Here is a 22,927-nt window from a genome sequence, read left to right on the forward strand (position 1 = left end):
AAAGGCAGAGGAATTAAAACGAGGCCTCAAATCTCGACAGGCTCTGTTCAAAAAAGCCAAATCACAAGGCCAGGCTGCTGTCAAGGCCAGTTTTATTTTGGCAGAAGAGATCGCTAAATCAGCCCGGCCATTTACGGAGGGGGATTTCATCAAAAACTGCATGATTAAAGTTTGTGACGAAGTTTGCCCAGAAAAAAGGCAACTCTTTTTAAATGTGAGTCTGAGCAGAAACACCATTGCCGAGAGAGTAGACCAGTTGTCCATCAATCTAAAAGAGCAGCTTGTGAAAAAGGGAAAAGATTTTATTGCATATTCCTTGGCTGTGGATGAGAGCACCGACATTTCTGACATTGCCCAGTTGTCAATTTTCATCCGCGGAGTGGACTCCAACCTAAGCGTGACAGAGGAGTTTTTGGCTTTACGTCCTATGCATGGCACAACTACGGGGCATGATTTGTATGAAGAGGTGTCAAGATGTGTAAATGAGATGGAGCTGCCTTGGGAAAAACTCGTGGGTTTGACAACCGACGGAGCACCTGCGATGTGTGGACACAGGAGCGGACTGGTGGCGAAGATACGGGAAAAGATGCAAGAGGAAAACGCGACAGGTGAGCTGACAGCTTATCATTGTATCATACACCAGGAAGCGTTGTGCGGTAAAGCCTTGAAAATGGAGCATGTAATGAGCATCATCACGCGCACAGTTAACTTTATCAGAGCCAAAGGTTTGAATCACCGCCAGTTCAAGGCATTTCTGACGGAGTTAGAAACGGAGCATGGTGATTTGCCTTATCACACAGAGGTGCGATGGCTAAGCCAGGGAAAGGTGCTTCAAAGATGTTTCGAGCTTCGTGAGGAGATTTGTCTGTTCTTGGACAGCAAAGGGAAAGACACAACACAACTCCGAGACGAAATGTTTCTGTGTGAAATGGCTTTTCTGTGTGACATTACGAGTCATCTGAATGCAATAAACTTGCAGCTGCAGGGTCGGGATCGTGTCATCTCTGATATGTACAGTACAGTGAAGGCATTTAAAACCAAACTGACTCTGTGGGAGACGCAGATGCGGAAAGAAAATTTGAGCCACTTTCCCAGCTGCCAGACCATGAAAGAGAAGCTCTCTACCAGTGCGTTCCCGAGCACACAGTTGGCTGATAAAATAGGTATGCTTGCCGCTGACTTTCGACGCCGATTTGCTGACTTTGAAGCACAAAAAAGCAGGTTGGAACTGCTCGGTAACCCATTTGCTGTTGACGTGGAAAGCTCACCACCAAACCTCCAAATGGAGTTGATTGACCTCCAATGCAATGATGCACTGAGGGCAAAATATGCGGCAGTGGGTGCTGCGGAGTTCGCCCGTTTCCTCCCCGGCACAATGCCCCAGCTGCGCATCCAGGCTGCTCAAACGTTGTCTATGTTTGGCAGCACATACCTGTGTGAACAACTGTTTTCTTTGATGAACCTGAACAAAACATCACACAGAAGTCGACTTACTGCTGAACACCTCCACTCAATTCTGAGGATTTCTTCAGCTCAGAGCCTTACCCCGAACATTGATGAACTTGTGGAAAAGATGGGACACCACCAAGTATCACCCTCAACCTCAAACAAGTGAACATTACTGTGCAATCACATATTTAGAGTTTTTACTCAGTTCAAGTTTAAAAGTTAAAATTTAATATTTGTTTTCACTGCATGTTACTTCTCCTTAAACAAAGTGTTGTTTTTGATTAATAGATTTTTGCACTTTATTTTTTTGTATTTCAATCCAATTATATTTTAAAAATATTTCAGTTGAGTGGATGATAGAAAATTGCTATTATTGTTTTTTCTTTGAAGTAAATTTAGCCCACTTTTGCTAAAATAGAAAATATAGTCTACTGATGGTGCCTTGAATACCGGTTTCTTTCATTTAATGTTCATGTTATGGGGATATTTATATAAAGGAAATTTGTCTTTTGTGTCTGTTGAAAATTAAAGATTACTGACAGAGCCATAAGAAAATATTGCTTTATTTATCTGATCATATTGTAATATATTTGTTAGGTTTTCAGTAGGTTCAATTAGGTTCACTAGACTATATGCGTCATTTAAAAAATTTTCAATGAACATTCGAACAGTCCGGCCCTCGTCTTGTAGCTGATTTTTTTATTTGGCCCTCCGTCCATTTGACTTTGACACCCCTGCTCTAAAGCCATGACATCGTTTTCTGGAATTTTCCAATCTGTTTAAAGGCACAGTCAATTTAGTGTTTGTAAACTTCTGACCCACTGGAATTGTGATGCAGTGAATTATAAGTGAAATAATCTGTCTGTAAACAATTATTGGAAATATGACTTGTCATGCACACAGTAGATGTCCTAACCGACTTGCCAAATCAATAGTTTTTTAACAAGGAATTTGTGGAGTGGTTGATAAACGAGTTTTAATGACTTCAACCTGTGTAAATTCCCGACTTTAACTGTATACAGTGTCAGTCACATCTTTGGTCATGTTCACATTGGTCAAACAAAAGCACCCTAATTACTGGCTGACAGTAGAGCCTACTGCAATGCAACCAAAGACAGTTGATAAATTATGTTCCACTTAGGTCGTTTACCAATGAAATAAATGGGCATTTCCGGTCTGCTTAATAGTGGGGTGGCTCTCCAATAGGCACTAATGCATTAGCAGCTGGGTCTGGTCATATTAGTTGGCTGTATAGATGGGTTGCTTGTTAAAGAAGGATTTTTAAGCCTTGAGACAATTGAGACATGGACTATATGTGTGCAATTCAGAGGGTGAATGGGCAATACAAGAAATGTAAATGCCTTTGAACAAGGTATGGTAGTAGGTGCCAGGCGCTAAGGTTTATGTCAAAGAACTGCCACGCTGCTGTGTTTTTCACACTCAATAGTTTCCTGTGTGTATTCAGAATGGTCTACCACCCAAACGACATCTAGCCAACCTGAATCAACTGTGGGAAGCATTGGAGTAAAAATGGGCCAGTATCCCTGTGGAACGCTTTAGACACCTTGTAGAGTCCATTAGGAAGTTGTTCCTAATATTTGGTATACTCAGTGTATATACCTGTTTAAATAGGTCCCCTTGGATCTACACATGTGCTTTGAGTTGCATGGCTCTAGTTGAAGTGCATAGAAGCCCATTGTGCACATCCTCATGACAACAAGCACCTTCATATGATCAGACAAAATCACATTTCCATGTGTTTCCATTACTAATGGAAATCTCTCCCCCAAAGGGAAGTCTGTATTTGTTTTTCATTTTCCTCCCATCTCCTGTATTCAGAGAGTGACCTTTCACTGGCATGCAGGGATATGAAACCAAAACAAGGGAGGGCTTTTCACTCCAAATGGATGTGAGATCAGAAACCGTTGTAGACCTACAGCACATAATGGCTTAGAAGGTCTTGGTATCCAACGGGGATAGACAAACAGTGACAAAGCATTGGAACATGTAACTGAAATGAAGCCACAATGTACACTGCTAGCTTGCCTACAACAAGGCTTGTTTTGTTGGATAGGTCTAAGTGACTGGCTTGTAGTAAGAAACACTGACCTTGCCTTTCTGTAAGCATTTTATTCGTCAGGGGCTGAGGGTGAGATATCATCTTAATGAACAGTGTGAAAAGAAACAACTGTAAAATGGTGGCAAACAGAACTGATCCAGAATGCAATTCAGCAATTAATCGTTGCTCCACTCCATTGAGCCTGACACAATGTGAAGCCCCCGCTCGAGCTACAGCGGGGGAGAGAGCAGTAATGATGCACACACACACACATGCAAACACACATACACACACACGCATGCATGCACATACACACACACACACACACACGCATGCATGCACAGTCCCTTACACACACACACACACACACACACACACACACACACACACACACACACACACACACACACACACACACACACACACACACACACACACACACACACAGTCCCTTACACACACACACACACACACACAGTCCCTTACACACACACACACACACACACAGTCCCTTACACACACAAAAATGATCCTACATTCATATTCACCATAGGGAAGGTGGTCCTCTCCCTACCCCGTAAGGGGTGAGGGACCAGAGGTAGAGGAGCAGGACAAATGGGCAGATGTCATCTCATTCCCCTTCATCATTGTTTACACAGTACCTGAACCAAACACTTATCAGCCATGGACAGAAATTGGTAAAACTTTATTTGGGTGGTCCGTCTGTGTATGTGCTACAGACTATCTATACACTATGCAGACTATCTACAGACTGCAACAGACTATCTACATAAGTAACATTTCAACTAACTGCTGTATCTCCTAGCCCTGACCTTAGCCCTAATCTTAACCCTTATCCTAACCCTAAACTGAACCCTAAGCCTAACAGTAACCTTAGCAAGCAGTTACTTATCAACAGATAGTTTGTTGATAGTATGACCATGTACAGATGGACTATCCAGACAATAAAAATAAAAGGGCTCCCAGAAATGTTAAACAAACATGCCTGTTTGTTTTTATGCCCTTGAGAAATGTAGAAACAGAGAGAGCGTGAGTGAGTTTGTGTGTGTTTGTGTGTGCAAGAGGGAGAGAGAGAAAAGAGAAAGGTAGGGGACAGAAAATGCATTCCTCTCTACCTTGTAGCCCTACCCAGTATCGAGGGCTTGGCTTGACAATCTCAGAATTAAATTAAACTTTTTGGTGTTTTGTAACAGATGTCTCTTTGCATTCATCAAAATACAGATGTACAGTTTGGATTGGTTTATTGGTTTTATTTGTCAGAAGAAAAAAAATCCACGTATACACTCATTTTTTTTAAAAGCACAACAAAGTTGAGGACTTAATTCCATTGTGCTCCCTATTTTCTGACATAAATAGATATACAATTACATAGATACATACAGACAGATTCCAGATATATAGACAAAAAAAGGCTTAACTTCCAGATGAGCACGAGGGGGGAGTTTGAGTCCAATTCTTCCAAGCTTGTTTTGGCTGGTCTGTAGCTTATTCTTTAGATGTTTGTGGCTGCTGGTGAACCATGACGAGCAGGCATAATCAAAGTGACACTGGCCTAGCACACTGCCAGAGTCTTCATGTCTCTGGCTACTGTGTTCTTAGGGACCTTCAATGCTGCAGAAATTTTGGGGCACCCGTCCCCAGATCTGTGCCTCGACACAGTCCTGTATCGGAGCTCTACGGACAATTCCTTCAACCTCATGGCTTGGCTCTTTCTCTGACATGCACTGTCAACTGTGGGACCTTATATAGACAGGTGTGTGCCTTTCCAATATGTCCAATCAATTGAATTTGCCACATGTGGACTCCAATTAACTTGTAGAAACATCTCAAGGATGATCAATGGAAACAGGATGCACCTGAGCTGAATTTCGAGTCTCATAGCAAAGGGTCTGAATATTTATGTAAATAAGGTATTTATTTTTTATTTTATGTTGACAGTGCATGGGTCTGAATTCTTATGTTCTAAAAACCTGTTTTCGCTTTGTCATTATGGGTTACTGTGTGTAGATTGATGATGACAAAACATTTATTTAATCCATTTTAGAATAAGGCTGTAACATAATACAATGTGGAAAAAGTCCGAATGCATTGTATTTCATCTGTAGCCTAGTAAACGGTGTGCTTTCCAATGATGTCAGATAAAAAAATGTAATGACATGTACTTTACTTACATATAAGGCTGGATGTAAACCTCGTTATTAGCTAGGTTTCTACCCATTTCCAGACAGATTTTCATGCAAATATTCTAATATCCGTATAAAAACAATGTGTATTTTCCCTCCAGAGATCTATTTCCATCAAATTGACTTGTTTTGGATAAAAAGCTGTGCGTGATGACGTATTACACATAACATACTTGTCCTGTTACATTCCCATGCACCTGTTACATTCCCATGCACCTGTTACATTCCCATGCCCCCGTTACATTCCCATGCACCCGTTACATTCCCATGCCCCCGTTACATTCCCATGCCCCCGTTACATTCCCATGCCCCCGTTACATTCCCATGCCCCCGTTACATTCCCATGCACCCGTTACATTCCCATGCCCCTGTTACATTCCCATGCCCCTGTTACATTCCCATGCACCAATTTAAATGGGTTTCCATTGCCTTTTCAACTCTACTGATTGTTTTGTCCCCCCCTAAAAATGGTGTTACAGTATACAGTGCATTCGGAAAGTATTCAGACCCATTGACTTTTAACACATTTTGTTAATTACAGACATTTTCTACATAAAGAAATGTACTCATCATTCTACACACAATACCCCATGATGACGAAGTGAAAACAGGTTTTCAGATATCAATCAATCAATCAATCAATCAAATGTATTTATAAAGCCCTTTTTACATCAGCTGATGTCACAAAGTGCTGTACAGAAACCCAGCCTAAAACCCCAAACAGCAAGCAATGCAGGTGTAGAAGCATTAGTTTGATTTGTTTGCATGTATTTAAAAAAATATAAAATAAATACCATATTACATAAATATTCAGACCCTTTGCTATGAGACTCAAAATTGAGCTCAGGTGCATCCTATTTCCATTCATCATCCTTGAGAGGTTTCTACATCTTGATGGAGTCTGGGGTAAATTCAATTAATTGGACATGATTTGAAAAGGCACACGACACACCTGTCTATGTAAGGTCCCACAGTTGACAGTGCATGCTAGAACAAAAACCAAGCCATGAGGTCAAAGGAATTGTCCGTAGAACTCCGAAACGGGATTGTGTCGAGGCACAGATCTGGAGAAGGGTGCCCAAAAACATTTCTGCAGCATTGAAGGTCCCCAAGAACACAGTGGTCTCCATCATTCATAAATGGAAGAAGTTTGGAACCACCAAAACTCTTCCTAGAGCTGGCCGCCAAGCCAAACTGAGCAATCGGGGGAGGAGAGCCTTGGTCAGCGAGGTGATCAAGAACTCGATGGTCACTCTGACAGAGCTCCAGAGTTCCTCTGAGGAGATGGGAGAACCTTCCAGAAGGACAACCATCTCTGCAGCACTCCACTAATCAGGCCTTTATGGTACAGTGGTGAGACAGAAGCCACTCCTCAGTAAAAGGCACATGACAGCCCGCTTGGAGTTTGTCGAAGGCAACCTAAAGGACTCAGACCATGAGAAACAAGATTCTCTGTTCTGATGAAACCAAGATTGAGCACTTTGGCCTGAATGCCAAGCGTCACGTCTGAAGGACATGGTGGTGGCAGCATCATGCTGTGGGGAAGATTTTCGGCGGCAGGGACTGGGAGACTAGTCAGGATTGAGGCAAAGAGGACAACGACCCTAAGCACATAGCCAAGAAAACGCAGGAGTGGCTTCGGGACAAGTCTCTGAATGTCCTTGAGTGGCCCAGCCAGAGCCCAGACTTGAACCCGATCTAACATCTCTGGAGAGACCTGGAAATAGTTGTGCAGCGATGCTCCCCATCCAACCTGACAGAGCTTGAGAGGATCTGCAGAGAAGAATGGGATAAACTCCCCAAATACAGGTGTGCCAAGCTTGTAGCTTCATACCCAAGAAGACTTGAGTCTGTAATTGCTGCCAAAAGTGACTCAACAAAGTACTGAGTAAAGGGTCTGAATACTTATTTAAATGTGATATTTTCCTTTTTTCCTTTTCATAAATGTGCAAACATTTCTAAGAACCTGTTTTTGTTTTGTCATTATGGGTATTGTGTGTAGATTGATGAGGGAAAACAACTATTTAATCAGTTTTAGATTAAGGCTCTAGCGTAACAAAATGTGGAAAAAGCCAAGGGGTCTGAATACTTTCTGAATGCACTGTATAGCGAATGTACCCATTCTGGTCATGGCACTTGTGCTCTAGCCAACAGCTCACAGATAGAGTGCGAGTATAGACTACATGAGATTATTATGGACAAAAGAGCAATATTATTTGTATTTGTCAAACTGCAGCCAAGCATCGATCAAAACATCAAGACCCTCAATATTTATTGAAAAAGAGCATCAAGCTCATCACCCTGCATTTTCAACACCCTGCGAAGTTCATCATAATTTATTTCATCTGTAGCCTAATAAACCACATGCTTTCCCGGGTCGTAGTGGCAGGACTACACAACATGTCATCGCGTGACTACAATTTTACTTTGATATGATGGTAATTATAACAAAATGTGTGCATAAAGGCATTTCTACTGCCAATTCTCACATAATGAATTTTACCGTCACAAAAAGATTTCACTTTGTCTTGAGTATTTTGCCAACATTTGGAAAGTTTAGACACAAATGCTGATGTGAACAAATCCGGAAGTAAAAAATGCAAAAACAAAATTTAGAACACATAGAACAGATCTACTGCTTCATAGACTCGCTTTCAATGAGAATGACAGATCTATAACTCACATTTCTATGCGAATTTGGTTAAGGCGCCCAAAAAGTTAAATATTGCGTCTTTAAGCTTTGCTGAATAACTCTGCCTGCAGGGGGCGTATGTGGCCACGTTATTTCAGGATGACTTGATGATCTGCAATAGGCAGCGCATCTCAGTACCAGAAGCATAAATACAGCCAGACTGGTCTGCTACTGTGCCTTTCTAGACGCTATATACTGTCCAGAGCAGACTCACAACTTATCCAAATGTAAAGAAACATTCACATCACAGGGATTTTGCACCGTTATTGAAATTACATTTTCACTGCAGCCTAGAGTTGAATTTTGTACTCACTTGAAAACAATAAATGCATATATTCATTGCATTGTGGTGTTGTAGGCTAGTCTACGTTATTAATAGGGGAGATTTTTGAGCTGTGTGTCTCATGTCTTCACTGTTCTTTCATGCAATCTTTCATGGACACAATCCACCTACCGCTATTGTCATAGATAGACAGTTAGACTGGAAGACTATATTGACCTGTGGTATAGTAAAAGTTAGCACACGGAAAAGTGTAGTGCAAAAGGGAAGCACCAAAACAGATGAGGAAATTTGGCTAAGATGGAAGAAACTATCTAGTAAACCTTTTGGTAGCAAGATTACAAGATTGTTATATTTATGCACCAAATGGTTGTTTTATTTAACAGACTAAGGTTCTTAGGACACTCTCTCTCCTTTCCGAGTTAACTCTGGGACTAAACACCTCCCTCTGCAACTGGATCCTGGACTTCCTGATGGAACTCCCCCAAGTGGTAAGAGTAGGCAACAATACATCTGCCACGCTGATCCTTAACACTGGGGCCCCTCAGGGGTGTGTACAGTCCCCTCCTGTAGTCCCTGTTCACCCACGACTGTGTGGCCAAACACGACTCCAACACGACTCATTAAGTTTGCTGACGACACAACAGTGGTAGGCCTGATCACATCAGAGTGATCTTCCTCAATGGAGGTCAGAGTGAGCTTCCTCAATGTGAGCAAGACAAAGGAGCTGATCATGGACTACAGGAAAAGGCGGGCCGAACAGGCCCCTATTAACATTGACGGGGCTGTAGTGGAGCGGGTCGAGAGTTTCAAGTTCCTTGGTGTCTGCATCACCAACAAACTATCATGGTCCAAACACACCAAGACAGTCGTGAAGAGGGCACGACAAAACCTTTTCCCCCTCAGGAGACTGAAAAGATTTGGCATGGGTCCCCAGATCCTCAAAAGTTTCTACAGCTGCACCATCGAGAGCATCCTGACCAGTTGCATCACCGCCTGGTATGGCAACTGCTCAGCATCTGACTGGAGGACGCTACAGAGGGTAGTGCGAACGTGCCAAGCTTCCTGCCATCCAGGTCCTATATAATAGGCGGCGTCAGAGGAAAGCCCATAAAATTGTCAGAGACTCCAGTCACCCAAGTAATAGACTGTTTTCTCTGCTACCGCACGGCAAGCGGTACCAGAGCGCCAAGGCTTGGACCAAAAGACTCCTCAACAGGTTCTACCTCCAATCCATTATACTGCTGAACAATTCATAAAAATCGCCCCCGGATCGCCATTGATTTACATCCCCCCTCTCCCCTCTCGTACACTGCTGCTACTCGCTGTTTGTTTGTTACTTATGCATAGTCACTTTGCTCCCACCTACATGTACATATTACCTCAAATAGCCTGTACCCCTGCACACTGACTCGGTACCGGTGCCCCCTGTATATAGCCTCGTTATTGTTATTGTATTACTTTTTATTTTAGCCTAAATATATAAATTTAGGTAAATATTTTCTTCTTCTTGAACTGCACTGTTGGTTAAAGGCATGTAAGTAAGCATTTCACAGTAAAGTCTACATTTGTTGTATTCGGCGCATTTGGCAAGTAAAGTTTGATTTGATTTGATAACTGAGAGGAGTGTTTATGGAGCTTTGGCAGGCAACTGATTAAGTGATGTCTCGGTGATATAAAAAATTTAACTGCTGAAAGGAAAATTCCAATCTAAAAGAATTCAGGGATGTAATTGTGACTTTGCACAATTATTATTATATATATTTTTTTAAATTTCCCCTTTATTTAATCAGGTAAGCTAGTTGAGAACAAGTTCTCATTTACAACTGCGACGTGGCCAAGATAAAGCAAAGCAAAGCAGTGTGACACTAACAACAACACAGAGTTACACATGGAATAAACAAGCGTACAGTCAATAACACAATAGAAAAAAAAGAAAGTCAATATACAGCTTGTGCAAATGGCGTGAGGAGGTAAGGCAATAAATAGGCCATAGTAGCGAAGTAATTACAATTTAGCAAATTAACACTGGAGTGATAGATGAGCAGATCATGATGTGCAACTAAAATACTGGTGTGCAAAAGAGCAGAAAAGTAAATGAAAACAATATGGGGATGAGGTAGGTAGATTGCGTGGGCTATTTACAGATGGGCTATGTACAGTTGCAGCGATCGGTTAGCTGCACAGATAGCTGATGTTTAAAGTTAGGGAGGGAAATATAAGTCTCCAGCTTCAGCAATTTTTGCAATTCGTTCCAGTCATTAGCACCAGAGAACTGGAAGGAAAGGCGGCCAAAGGAGGTGTTGGCTTTGTGGATGACCAGTGAGATATACCTGCTGGAGCGCGTGCTACGAATGGGTGTTGTTATCGTGACCAGTGAGATGAGATAAGGCGGAGCATTACCCAGCATAGACTTAGAGAGCTGGAGCCAGTGGGTCTGGCGACAAAAATGTAGTGAGGGCCTGCCGACTAGAGCATATAGGTCGCAGTGGTGGTGGCTTCAGTGCAGTGGGCAGCTGGGAGGAGGTGCTCTTATTATCGATTGACTTTACAGTGTCCCAAAACATTTTGGAGTTCGAGCTACAGGATGCAAATATCTGTTTGAAAAAGCTAACCTTTGCTTTCCTGACTGACGTTGTGTATTGGTTCCTGATTTCCCTGAAAAGTTGCATATCGTGGGGACTATTAGATGCTAGTGCAGTCTGCCACAGGATGTTTTTGTGCTGGTCGAGGGCAGTCAGGTCTGGAGTGAACCAAGGGCTATATCTGTTCTTAGTTCTACATTTTTTGAAAGGGGCATTCTTATTTAAGATGGTGAGAAAGTTACATTTAAAGAACGACCAGGCATCCTCGGCTGAGAGGATGAGGTCAATATCCGTCCAGGATACCCGGGCCAGTGATATAAAGAATCATTACCTCAATACACCAGAGTATTGATGATAGCGTTCTATCAGCATAATCACACTAATGGTACTATTTGTGAAGTAATTTGAGTATGGACATTGTTAAATGGGGTACTTGATAAATTCACTCAGGCTATTTTGTTCGGATTTAAGAGCACTGGTTTGAATGTTCCAGAGCGTAGAATAGCTGATGAATTCATGAATGCTCAATGGCGGTTGAATATGGCCGGTGTCAGTAAATGTTAGGGAGGTAACGTAATTTGATTTATTGCCAGCAGCACAGTTAGTCACCAATGTTTTGAATAAATATGTAAAAAGCCTAACCAGCTCTGTTAGGTGAGTAGAATGGAGAGTGAAGAGGTGTTTCTTGTTTGTGTCTGGAAGTAGCATTAGCTAGCAAGCTAAGCCAACTTCAGTTAGCTTGGGTGTGAGGCAAGAAAAGTATTATAGTCTTGGGAGAGCAGTGAGTGAAATTCTGCCGTCAACTACCAAATTAAATACGGCCATTTTTGTTTGTTTTGCCACATGGTTTGCAGGCACCCACAAACAACACACTTGTAATTAGTATTTGTTGGTGTTTTTAAAATGCTATGTCGGATTTATTGTGAGTGTTCTATTTCATTTAGTTTTAGTAGGTTTTTCACGGGTTGGAGATGCTTATTTTAAAGATGCACACACATGGATTGAATTTTCTGAGTTTAGTTAAGAGTACAACTCTTTCATGTCTCGTGTAATCAAAGATGTCTGCGATCTTTTATGAATCAAACAGGTCAGGACCCGTGTGTACCATCCACAAACGGACGGGCTAGTCCAACTCTTCAATTAGACCCTAAAGCAGATGTTGAAGAAGGTAATCGAGCGAGATGGGAGGAACTGGGACCAGCTGCTGCTCCACTTGATGTTCTTGGTGCATGAGGTACCCTAAGCGTCTACTGGGTTCTCCCCCTTTGAGCTCCTGTATGGCCGTCAGCCCGCAGATTGCTGGATCTAGCTAAGGAGGTCTGGGAGGACCAACCGACACCCCTTCGCAGTGTGGTGGAACATGTGGAGGAGATGATGGAGAGGATGAAGGCGATTTAGGCAGTGGTGAGGGAGCACAAGGTGCAGGCACAACACACCCAGGAGCATGTATACAACTGGGGGGGCCTACCATGAGAGTTCCTACTGGGTGAGAAGGTCTTGGTTCTTATCCCCACAACAGAGTGGGGATGATCCCCACAACCGCTCGGCATCGTCTGCCAACCGGGGCAGAGAAAACCCCTCCAGCTTTACCATGTGAATCTATTGAAGAAGTGGCACGCGCGAGAGCAACTGTGCGCAAAGTGGACCTGGCCACAGCAGAATCTACCCTCTGTCAACGTTTCCATGGGGGAAGACCTCAGTCCAAGCCAATGACAATCGCTCCTAGAGTTGGTCCAGTGGAGTACAGCAGTGTTCTCAGAGGTGCCAGAGCGTACGGATTTCGTGGAACATCATATCCACTAACGCCCGGAAGAAAAAGTCAGTAAATGGCCATACCGGATACCAGAAGCCCGGAGGGCGGTGGTCCAGCGGGAAGTGACGCCAATGCTAGAGATGGGGGTACTGGAGGAGTTCCACAGTGAGTGGTCTAGCCCTATAGTGCTGGTACCGAAACCGGACTGAACCGTCCGCTTCTGCAACGACTGCCGGGGCCTGAATGAGGTCAGTAAATTCGATACCTCATGCCCAGGGTGGACGAACTGATCGACTGCTTGAGGAAGGCAAGATACATCAGCACCCTGGACCTGACGAAGGGGTACTGGCCACAATAGCTTCTCCCCTCACAGACGCGATGGACGGAGGACACAGAGGCGGCGTTCCAGGCCCTGAAGGAAGCTCTATGTTCGCACCCGGTACTCGTCACCCCGGACTATTCAAAAAACCTCCTGGCCTAGACAGACGCGTCTGACACAGGGGTAAGGGCCCTCTTGTCCCACGAGCAGGAAGGTGAAGAGCACCCCATCATGTATGTCAGCAGGAAGCTCCTCCTGAGGGAAAATAAGTACTTGATTGTCAAGAAGGAGTGCCTCGCCATGAAATGGACGCTGGACACCCTCAAGTATTACCTCCTCGGGAGTAAGTTCACCCTAATTACTGACCATGCCCCCCTTGTGTGGATGGCAAGAGGTATGGACACAAATGACTGCGTCACCGTCTGGTTCCTGTGATTGTTTTTCTCTTTCAGTCACAGGTTGGGGGCTTGTCATGCCAAATAGTGTCCTTCTGCCAAATAGTGTCCCCCTCTACGTCACAATGGGATTCGATGAGTTCTAGCTTCTGTTGCAACATTCTGACCGGATCACGTAATGAACCAAAGCGTCCGTTGCTATGCTGGTTGCTTGGCTCTAATTTACCTCGTAGGAGGATGCGGGCAGTTCGAGTTCTATTTCACCACATAAATGTTTGCTCAGTCCGCGCAAAATTATTACCTCAGAATTGCTCTCCAAGGACGGTGTTTTGACAGTGACAACCTGCTGCTTCAGAGCACCGAAAAGACTGGAAAGAGAACACTTTCTTTACCATGTATTTGTCTTAAGTACGTACATATTGTTAAATAGGAATACATCTTTAAGCTGTTTTTATAGATTGACGTTGCTAGCTACTGTACTTTTTTACCTCAGCCTGCCTAGTTAGCTAGCAAGCAAGCTACTGTAATTGTTATTACAGCTCTCAGATTTTATGTAGTTAGCACTCCAATGGCATCCCTCGAGGAGATTGTCTTTTCTCTTTCCAGGTGAAGTACTATGAAGACACCCCTGATCTCGACAAGAGGCGCAACATTCAGAGAAATTCACAATTCAGGGTAACGTTAAGCAGTTAACTTCAATTAGATAACTGGATGGATTTAGCTATGTACAAACATTTTTCAAACACCATTTTCCATCTAACATTAGCTAGTTGCTAGCTATACATATAATTCAGTGGAGAATGCTGAGGGGAGGATGGCTCATAATAATGTCTGGAATGGAGTGAATATAATCGTATCAAACACGTGGTTTCCATGTGGTTGATACCATTCAATTGACTCCATTCCAGATATTATTATGAGCCGTCCTTCCCTCAGCAGCCTCCACTGATATAGTTATGTCTGTCATATTCAGGTGCCTAGCTATAAGTTAAACCTGATCAATCAAATGGATAGGTGTAAACTAAGTGTCTTCGCTAGACAGGCACAGAGAGAGTGGGGGGGGGGGTGAGAAAGAAAGGATGAAAGCGAGAGAGGTGGGAAGAGGGTGGAAGACAGACAGAGAGAGAGAAAGACAGACTTGAGTATTTCAACAACTCTTCTCTTCCAACTTGTTAGGCAATCATATCTACCTACAGGGAAGGATGGCCAGCCACACAGGAGGGTGATTTGTATTAAGGAGAAGGAGGCTGTGCTGACCGAGATGCATGCTGGCCATTTCGGGGTGAAGCGCATGAACGCCAAAATCAACCTATGCTTTTTTGGTTTTTTTTTGTGTTAATTTTACCCCTTTTTCTCCCCAATTTCGTAGTGTCCAATTGTTGCAGTAGCTACTATCTTGTCTCATCGCTACAACTCCCGTACAGGCTCGGGAGAGACGAAGGTTGAAAGTCATGCGTCCTCCGATACACAACCTAACCTAGCCGCACTGCTTCTTAACACAGCGCGCATCCAACCCGGAAACCAGCCGCACCAATGTAGAGGAAACACCGTGCACCTGGCAACCTTGGCTAGCGCGCACTGTGCCCGGCCCGCCACAGGAGTCGCTGGTGCGATGAGACAAGGACCACCCTACCGACCAAGCGTCGCCCAACGGACCTCCCGATCCTCCCGGTCGCGGCCGGTTACGACAGAGCCTGGGCGCGAACCCAGGGTCTCTGATGGCACAGCTGGCGCTGTAGTACTCGAAGCCGTTCTGATCTGGATCGACAACTTTCACCACATCAGGTGGGTTTCAGTGATCTAAAACTTCTGGCAGGCTACACAGGGTTCAGACCTTTAAGCAAAAAGTGACAAAATGTTATTTATTTCACTTGCCCAGCTGTCCACCTCCTTGACAATTCCCCATCAGAAAAAGCATAGGTTGGCCTCCCGGGTTAACCACTGTTTGGGATAGTGGGCAGCATTTTCACGTTCGGATGAAAAGCGTGCCCAGAGTAAACTTCCTGCTACTCAGGCCCAGAAGCTAATATATGCATATTATTAGTGTATTGGATAGAAAACACTCTGAAGTCTCTAAAACTGTTTGAATGATGTCTGTGATTATAACAGAACTCATATGGTAGGCGAAAACCTGAGAAAAATCCAACCAGGTAGTGGGAAATCTGAGGTTTGGAGTTTTTCAACTTATTGCCTATCGAATATACAGTGTCTATGGGGTCAAATTGCACTTTCTACGGCTTGCACTAGATGTCAACAGTCTTTAGAACATTGTTTGAGGCTTCTACTGTGAAGTGGGGGCGAATGAGAGCTGATTCAACCAGAGACCTGCCAGAGTGCCATGAGCTGATCACGTGCGCACACGTGAAAGCGACCTGCGTTCCATTGCAATTTTAAAGACAAAGGAATTCTCCGGTTGGAACATTATTGAAGATTTATGTTAAAAACATCCTAAAGATTGATTCTATACATCGTTTGACATGTTTCTACTAACTGTAAAATATATTTTTGAACTTTGTCTGAACTTTCGCCTGGACTTGCCCGCGCCTCGTGAGTTTGGATTTGTTTACCAAACGCGCTAACAAAAGGAGGTATTTGGACATAAAGTCCATAATTTATCGAACAAAACAAACATTTATTGTGGAATTGGGATTCCTGGGAGTGCATTCTGATGAAGATCATCAAAGGTAAGTGAATGTTTATAACGCTATTTCTGACTTTTACTGACTCCACAACATGGTGGGTATCTGCAAGGCTTCTTTTTGTGTCTGAGCGCCGTACTCAGATTATTGCATGGTTTGCTTTTTCCGTAAAGCTTGTTTGAAATCTGACACAGCGGTTGCATTAAGGAGAAGTATATCTATAATTCTGTGCATAAAGTTGTATCTTTTATCAAAGTTTATTATGAGTATTTCTCTAAATTGATGTGGCTCTCTGAAAATTCCCTGGATGTTTTCGAGGCACAACATTACTGACCATATAGCGCCAATGTATACTGAGATTCTTGGATAGAAATATGAACTTTATTGAACAAAACATACATCTATTGTGTAACATGAAGTCCTATGAGTGCCATCTGATGAAGATCATCAAAGGTTAGTGATTAATGTTCTCTATTTCTGCTTTTTGTGACTCCTCTCTTTGGCTGGAAAATGGCTGTGTGTGTTTTTGTGACTAGGCTCTGACCTAACATAATCATATGGTGTGCTTTCGCTGTGAAACCTTTTTGAAATTGGATACGATGGGTAGATTAACAATAAGTGTATCTTTAATTTGGTGTATTGCACTTGTGAATGTATGAAAGTTACATATTTCAAAAAATAAAATTGAATTTCGAGCTCTGCCTTTTCAGCGGAATGTTGTCGAGAAGAAGTTTTTTAAACTCTGCTCCTGTTCTCCAGGAGTTAGGGGTTCTGCCCAACACCCAGACGTGGATTCACCGGATGTCCTCCATTACCAACCACCCTCCAACTTTTCATTACATCATCTACAGCTACTGCTGTTGTCATGTTGTCATTATCTGCTGAGAAAAGTTTCTTGCTCTATCATACTGGGCACATAATATGTGAGATGCACAGATTAACTAAAAACACTAGCACTGCAAACATTCAGAACAGAGAGAGCAGCAGTGCCTAGACTTTGCAGTCTCCCTCTTCTTCAAGTTCCCCTTCTGAGACTGGCTGCCTGTTGAGAACAAGTGACAGGCAGAATTCCACACACCCTAATTCAGTATTTTTGTCTATGATTGCCATGTGAGTGCACAAACAACAACACAGAGTTACACATGTAATTAACAAACGTACAGTCAATAACACAATACAAAAAGTCAATATACAGTGTGTGCAAATGGCGTGAGGAGGTAAGGCAATAAATAGGCCATAGTAGCGAAGTAATTACAGTTTAGCAAATTAACACTGGAGTGATAGATGTGCAGATGATGATGTGCAAGTAGAAATACTGGGAGATATAAGTCTCCAACTTCAGCCATTTTTGAAATTCGTTCCAATCATTGGCAGCAGACAACTGGAAGGAAAGGCGGCCAAAGGGGGTGTTGGCTTTGGGGATGACCAGTGAGATATACCTGCTGGAGCGTGTGCTACGGGGGGGAGGGGTGTTGTTATCGTGACCAGTGAGTGAGATAAGGCGGAGCTTTACCTAGCAAAGACTTATAGATGACCTGCAGCCAGTGTGTCTGGCGGCAAATATGTAGCGAGGGCCAGCCTACGAGAGCATACAGGTCGCAGTGGTGGGTAGTATATGGGGCTTTGGTGACAAAATGGATGCCACTGTGATAGACTGCATCCAGTTTGCTGAGTAGAGTGTTGGAGGCTATTTTGTAAATAACATCGTCGAAGTCGAGGATCGGTAGGCTAGTCAATTTTACAAGGGTATGTTTGGCAGCGTGAGTGAAGGAGGCTTTGTTTGCAAATAGGAAGCCGATTCTAGATGTAATTTTGGATTGGAGATGTTTAATATGAGTCCGGAAGGAGAGTGTACAGTCTAGTCAGACACCTAGGTATTTGTAGTCCACATATTCTAAGTCAGAACCATCCAGAGTAGTGATGCTAGTCAGGCGGGCGGGTGTGGCCAGCAATCGGTTGAAAAGCATGCATTTAGTTTTACTAGTGTTTAAGAGCAGTTGGAGGCCACAGAAGGAGTGTTGTATGCCATTGAAGCTCGATTGGAGGTTAGTTAACACAGTGTCCAAAGAGGGGCCAGATGTATACAGAATAGTATTGTCTGAGTAGAGGTGGATCAGGGAATCACCAGCAGCAAGAGCGACATCGTTGATATATACAGAGAAAAGAGTCGGCCGAGAATTGAACCCTGTGGTACCCCCATAGAGACTGCCAGAGGTCCGGACAACAGGCCCTCCGATTTGACACACTGAACTCTATCTGAGAAGTAGTTGGTGAACCAGGTGAGGCAGTCAGTTGAGAAACCAAGGCTGTTGAGTCTGCCGATAAGAATACGGTGATTGACAGAGTCGAAAGCCTTGGCCAGATCGATGTAGGCCGTGTGTGGTTAGCCAACATTAAAGCAGATAAAAATGGTTGATGCAAGAGTCAAAACCAGTATCTGTATGTGATGATAGAACTATGATGCATAGGTGGAGAATTTTATTTGAATCACAGAAAGTTGACATAACTCAACTTATATAGTATACTTCAACGTTATTTAATTGTGTGAGTGTGTGTGTGCGTGTGTTTCTGTGGTTGTGTGAGCAGTGTACTTAAGTGCACACGTTTACTGTTTGTTCCATGTGCATGAAGTATGCATTACCTGCTGCCCAGCTTACTGGTGAAGCCTCAGGGTTTTCAGGAAGTGACAAACAGTTACTTCCTCTGACCTGAACCCATTAGCTCTCCACAGATGCCTCTCTGTCAAAGTCAAGGCAGCACCTGAATGGAATTGATGAGTGCATGTTCCAAAATGTAACCTCACACCCTTTATTTACACTGTGGTATTTCCTCATAACACTGTTTCAAAGAAGAAAAAAAAAGAAAAAAAAACATTCTCTCTCTCCCTCTCTCAGTCTCACACTCTCTCTCTACCCCCCTCTCTCTCTAAGACCACACAAACACATCCTGTATCAGTTTGACTACCCCAGCCACTCTTATGCATGATTGTCTCACACCTCTGTATGTTAGACTAACATAAAATTGTCAACAGTTATTTGGGACAGTACACACATAAACTAACAAAATAGCAAAACGTATAGTTACCCATGGATCACATGAACATATAGACAGACTCTTAAGTTGATCATTTCATCCCAATTGTAAAGACAAGTAAACTCAACTAAATGGTCAAAAGCATTGAAAAACACCAAGTGATTTCATGTGATTGAGTCAATGTGAAACTGATCTTAATGTCATGTACTACATTCTACACTGAGGTAGTTCAGAATGTAGTATGTTCTGGGGTGTCAGACCTCTTACAGTTGCAATACTTTATGTGTTTTATTTTATGAAATGACTGTGAGAAATACAGAGAGGTTAGATAGAAGGGCCTTAGATAATACATCATTTAATATAATCTATTTCTATGGCTCAGACAGAGTGGCCAAGACAGGGCTCAAATCCCCGTTGCCAAGGGGATGTGTGGTATGAAGTGGGCAGCGCTTCCACTAGGCCAGACTCCTGCACTCTCTCTTGGTGCATTTCCACTGAGGATTTACCCCAGTGTTTACCCAAAAGGCTCTGACTTTTCTGTTTCCAACTGCCTGGGCTGGCACCCGTGTCTCACTGGGCCATGGCTTTGGCGGACACAATAACATGAACATAAAACACTGGTGACACCCTGGTGTGTGGGTAAGTTCAGGTGGCAGGTGGCGGACAGGGGAAGCAGATAGCTGCTTAGTGGCTATTCAGCAGCCTGATGGTCTAGGGGAAGAAGCTATTGGCCAGTCTGACAGTTTTGGGGGACGGGATCGTCGATTGGGAATGGGGCTTTTGGATATGAAATTCACCTTGAAATCCAACTCTGAGCACACAGTAAATCACTCAGTAATAAAAAGCTGAGTGGGTATGTGTGATGTTTCGGGAATCAAAACATTCTCACACTGTCCTTTAAAGTAAAGCACTTAAAACATTGTCTTTGTTGTTTTCTTCCCAATAGAGCCAGCAGGTGACTCAACAAAATATCAGAAAAACAAGTCAGCGTCTTTGGGAGAAATTGTTACTTTGGTTTGCAATAACTCAGAGACGAATGTATCATATATCTGGAAGAAGGACACAGTTCTTATTTTCTCTCATAGTGGCACACTGAATAAATCTCAAAGAAAATTCACCTCTGACAGGATGAGTGTTGATCCACCTACAAAGCTGACTATCTTTAATGTAGAGTTAAATGACACCGGGAGCTACAGCTGTCAAATAACAGATGATCAACGTGGTGTACGGACAATGGAGTGGAATTTGACCATCACTAATAACCTCACAGGTAATGGAAGTAATGTTCTGTTTATACTGTAACATGTGGAGAAGAAACTGTATTCTGTAATGCCAGATATAAATATCCAGAATTTTGACTTTAACAAAAATATCAATTATTGTGATAATTATTGCAAACCATCAAAACTGAATGTTATAATGCTATTATTTGGTTATTATCTCCCAATTGTTTACTATATTGTTACTATATTGCAAAGGAATATAACACTTGTTTTAGACTTGTCAACTCTCCTGAAAATCCCAATTGTTTCTGTCTTAACACAGGTCATGCTGAATATAACCTACGGAGGTTATTGCTCTTCACAATTCCATCTGCTATTGGAGGAGTGGTTCTCTGCATTAACATCTGTTGTATGGTCTGGCTGTGTAGGTGAGTAGCTCAAAGAAGTGTACCTACGAGCTCAATTCAATCAAATCAGCATTGCCTAAAGCACCGTGGTCTCATTTTGTATCTATTGTTGAGTAGGAGTTATATTTTCAATAAAATACGTAATTCATGTTACCTTGTTTCTGCAGGAAACTAAAACAGGAACAGACAAGTCATTGTGATAAGCACGGAGAGGTCAGTAGCTTAACTCAGAGGGGTTGGGTTAAATGAGGAAGATATTTTGTCCCACCAGCCCGATGCCTTTTCCTGTTTTCTAAAACTCCCAATGTTCTGCTCATGTGTTTCTTTTACGCACTAAACACTTTATGAGGCCTCCTGCTTATGTTTATGTTGTCTTGAAAATGTGCACAATGTAAGGTTTTAGAAAACGGGAAATGTCTTCCTGAGGGAGGAGCGAACATGCCTTTTCTGAAAGGTCAGGCTACGAATACAGTTTTAATGAATCTTTTTGATATTGCCAAATTTGTGGCTGTGGTAACTAGTGGAAACCAAACTTAGGATCCAAATCACATTCTGCCCATGTGTTATTTTACACGGAATTTCAAGCTTCTCACTTTACTCTATCAAATCAGATGTATTTTTAAAGCCCTTTTAACTTCAGATGTCACAAAGTGCTTGTACAGAAACCCAGCCTAAAATCTCACACATCAAGCAATGCAGATGTGGAAGCATGGTGGCTAGGAAAAACTCCCTAGAAATGCAGGAACCTAGTAAGTAACCTAGAGAGGAACCAGGCTCTGAGGGGTGGCAAGTCATCCTGTGGCTGTGCCGGGTGGAGATTATAAGATTACACGGCCATTAAGGCCAGATCATTCTTCAAGATGTTCATAGATGACCAACAGGGTCAAATAATAATCACAGTAGTTGTAGAGTGGCAACAGGTCAGTACCTCAGGAGTAAATGTCAGTTGGCTGAGCATTCAGAGGTCGAGACAGCAGGTGTGGTAGAGAGTGAGAGAGCGAGAGAGAGGGAGGGTCGAAAACAGCAGGTCCGGGACAATGTAGCACGTTCTGTGAACAGGTCAGTGTTCCATAGCCACAGGCAAAACAGCAGAAACTGGATCAGCATCATGACCAGGTGGACTGGGGACAGCCAGGAGTCATTATGCCAGGTAGTCCTGATGCATGGTCCTAGGGCTCAGGTTCTCCTGGAGGGGAGAGAGAGAGGAGAATTAGAGAGAGTATATTTAAGTTCACACCAGATAAGACAGGAGAATTTTACCAGATAGGACAGACTGACCCTAGCCCCCCGGCACATAGACTATTGCAGCATAGATACTGGAGGCTGAGATGGCGATACCCAGGCGGAGATGGCGATACCCCCGGACAAGGCCAAGCAGGCAAGATATAACCCCACCCACTTTGCCAAAGCACAGCCCCCACACCACTAGAGGGATATCAACAGACCACCAATTTACTAACCTTAGACTAGGCTGAGTAAAGCCCACAAAGATTTGGCTAGAAATTTTAAGGACAATTAGGAGGCCTGCGTCTTGTGACCATAGCGTATGTGTAGGTATGTACGGCAGGACCAAATCAGAGAGATAGGTAGGAGCAAGCCCATGTAATGCTTTGTAAGGTAGCAGTAAAACCTTGAAATCAGCCCTTGCCTTAATAGGAAGACAGTGTAGAGAGGCTAGCACTGGAGTAATATGATACAATTTTGGGGTTATAGTCAAGATTCTAGCAGCCATATTTAGCACTTACTGAACTTTATTTAGTAATGTATCCAGGTAGCCAGAGTAGAGCATTGCAGTTGTCTAATCTAGAAGTGACAAAAGCATTAGTTTTTCTGCACCATTTTTGGACAATGAGTTTCAGATTGTTGCTATGTTACGAAGATGGAAAAGA

This window comes from Oncorhynchus clarkii, chromosome 3 (genome assembly GCF_045791955.1).
Source record: "Oncorhynchus clarkii lewisi isolate Uvic-CL-2024 chromosome 3, UVic_Ocla_1.0, whole genome shotgun sequence".
Classification (NCBI taxonomy): Eukaryota; Metazoa; Chordata; class Actinopteri; order Salmoniformes; family Salmonidae; genus Oncorhynchus; species Oncorhynchus clarkii.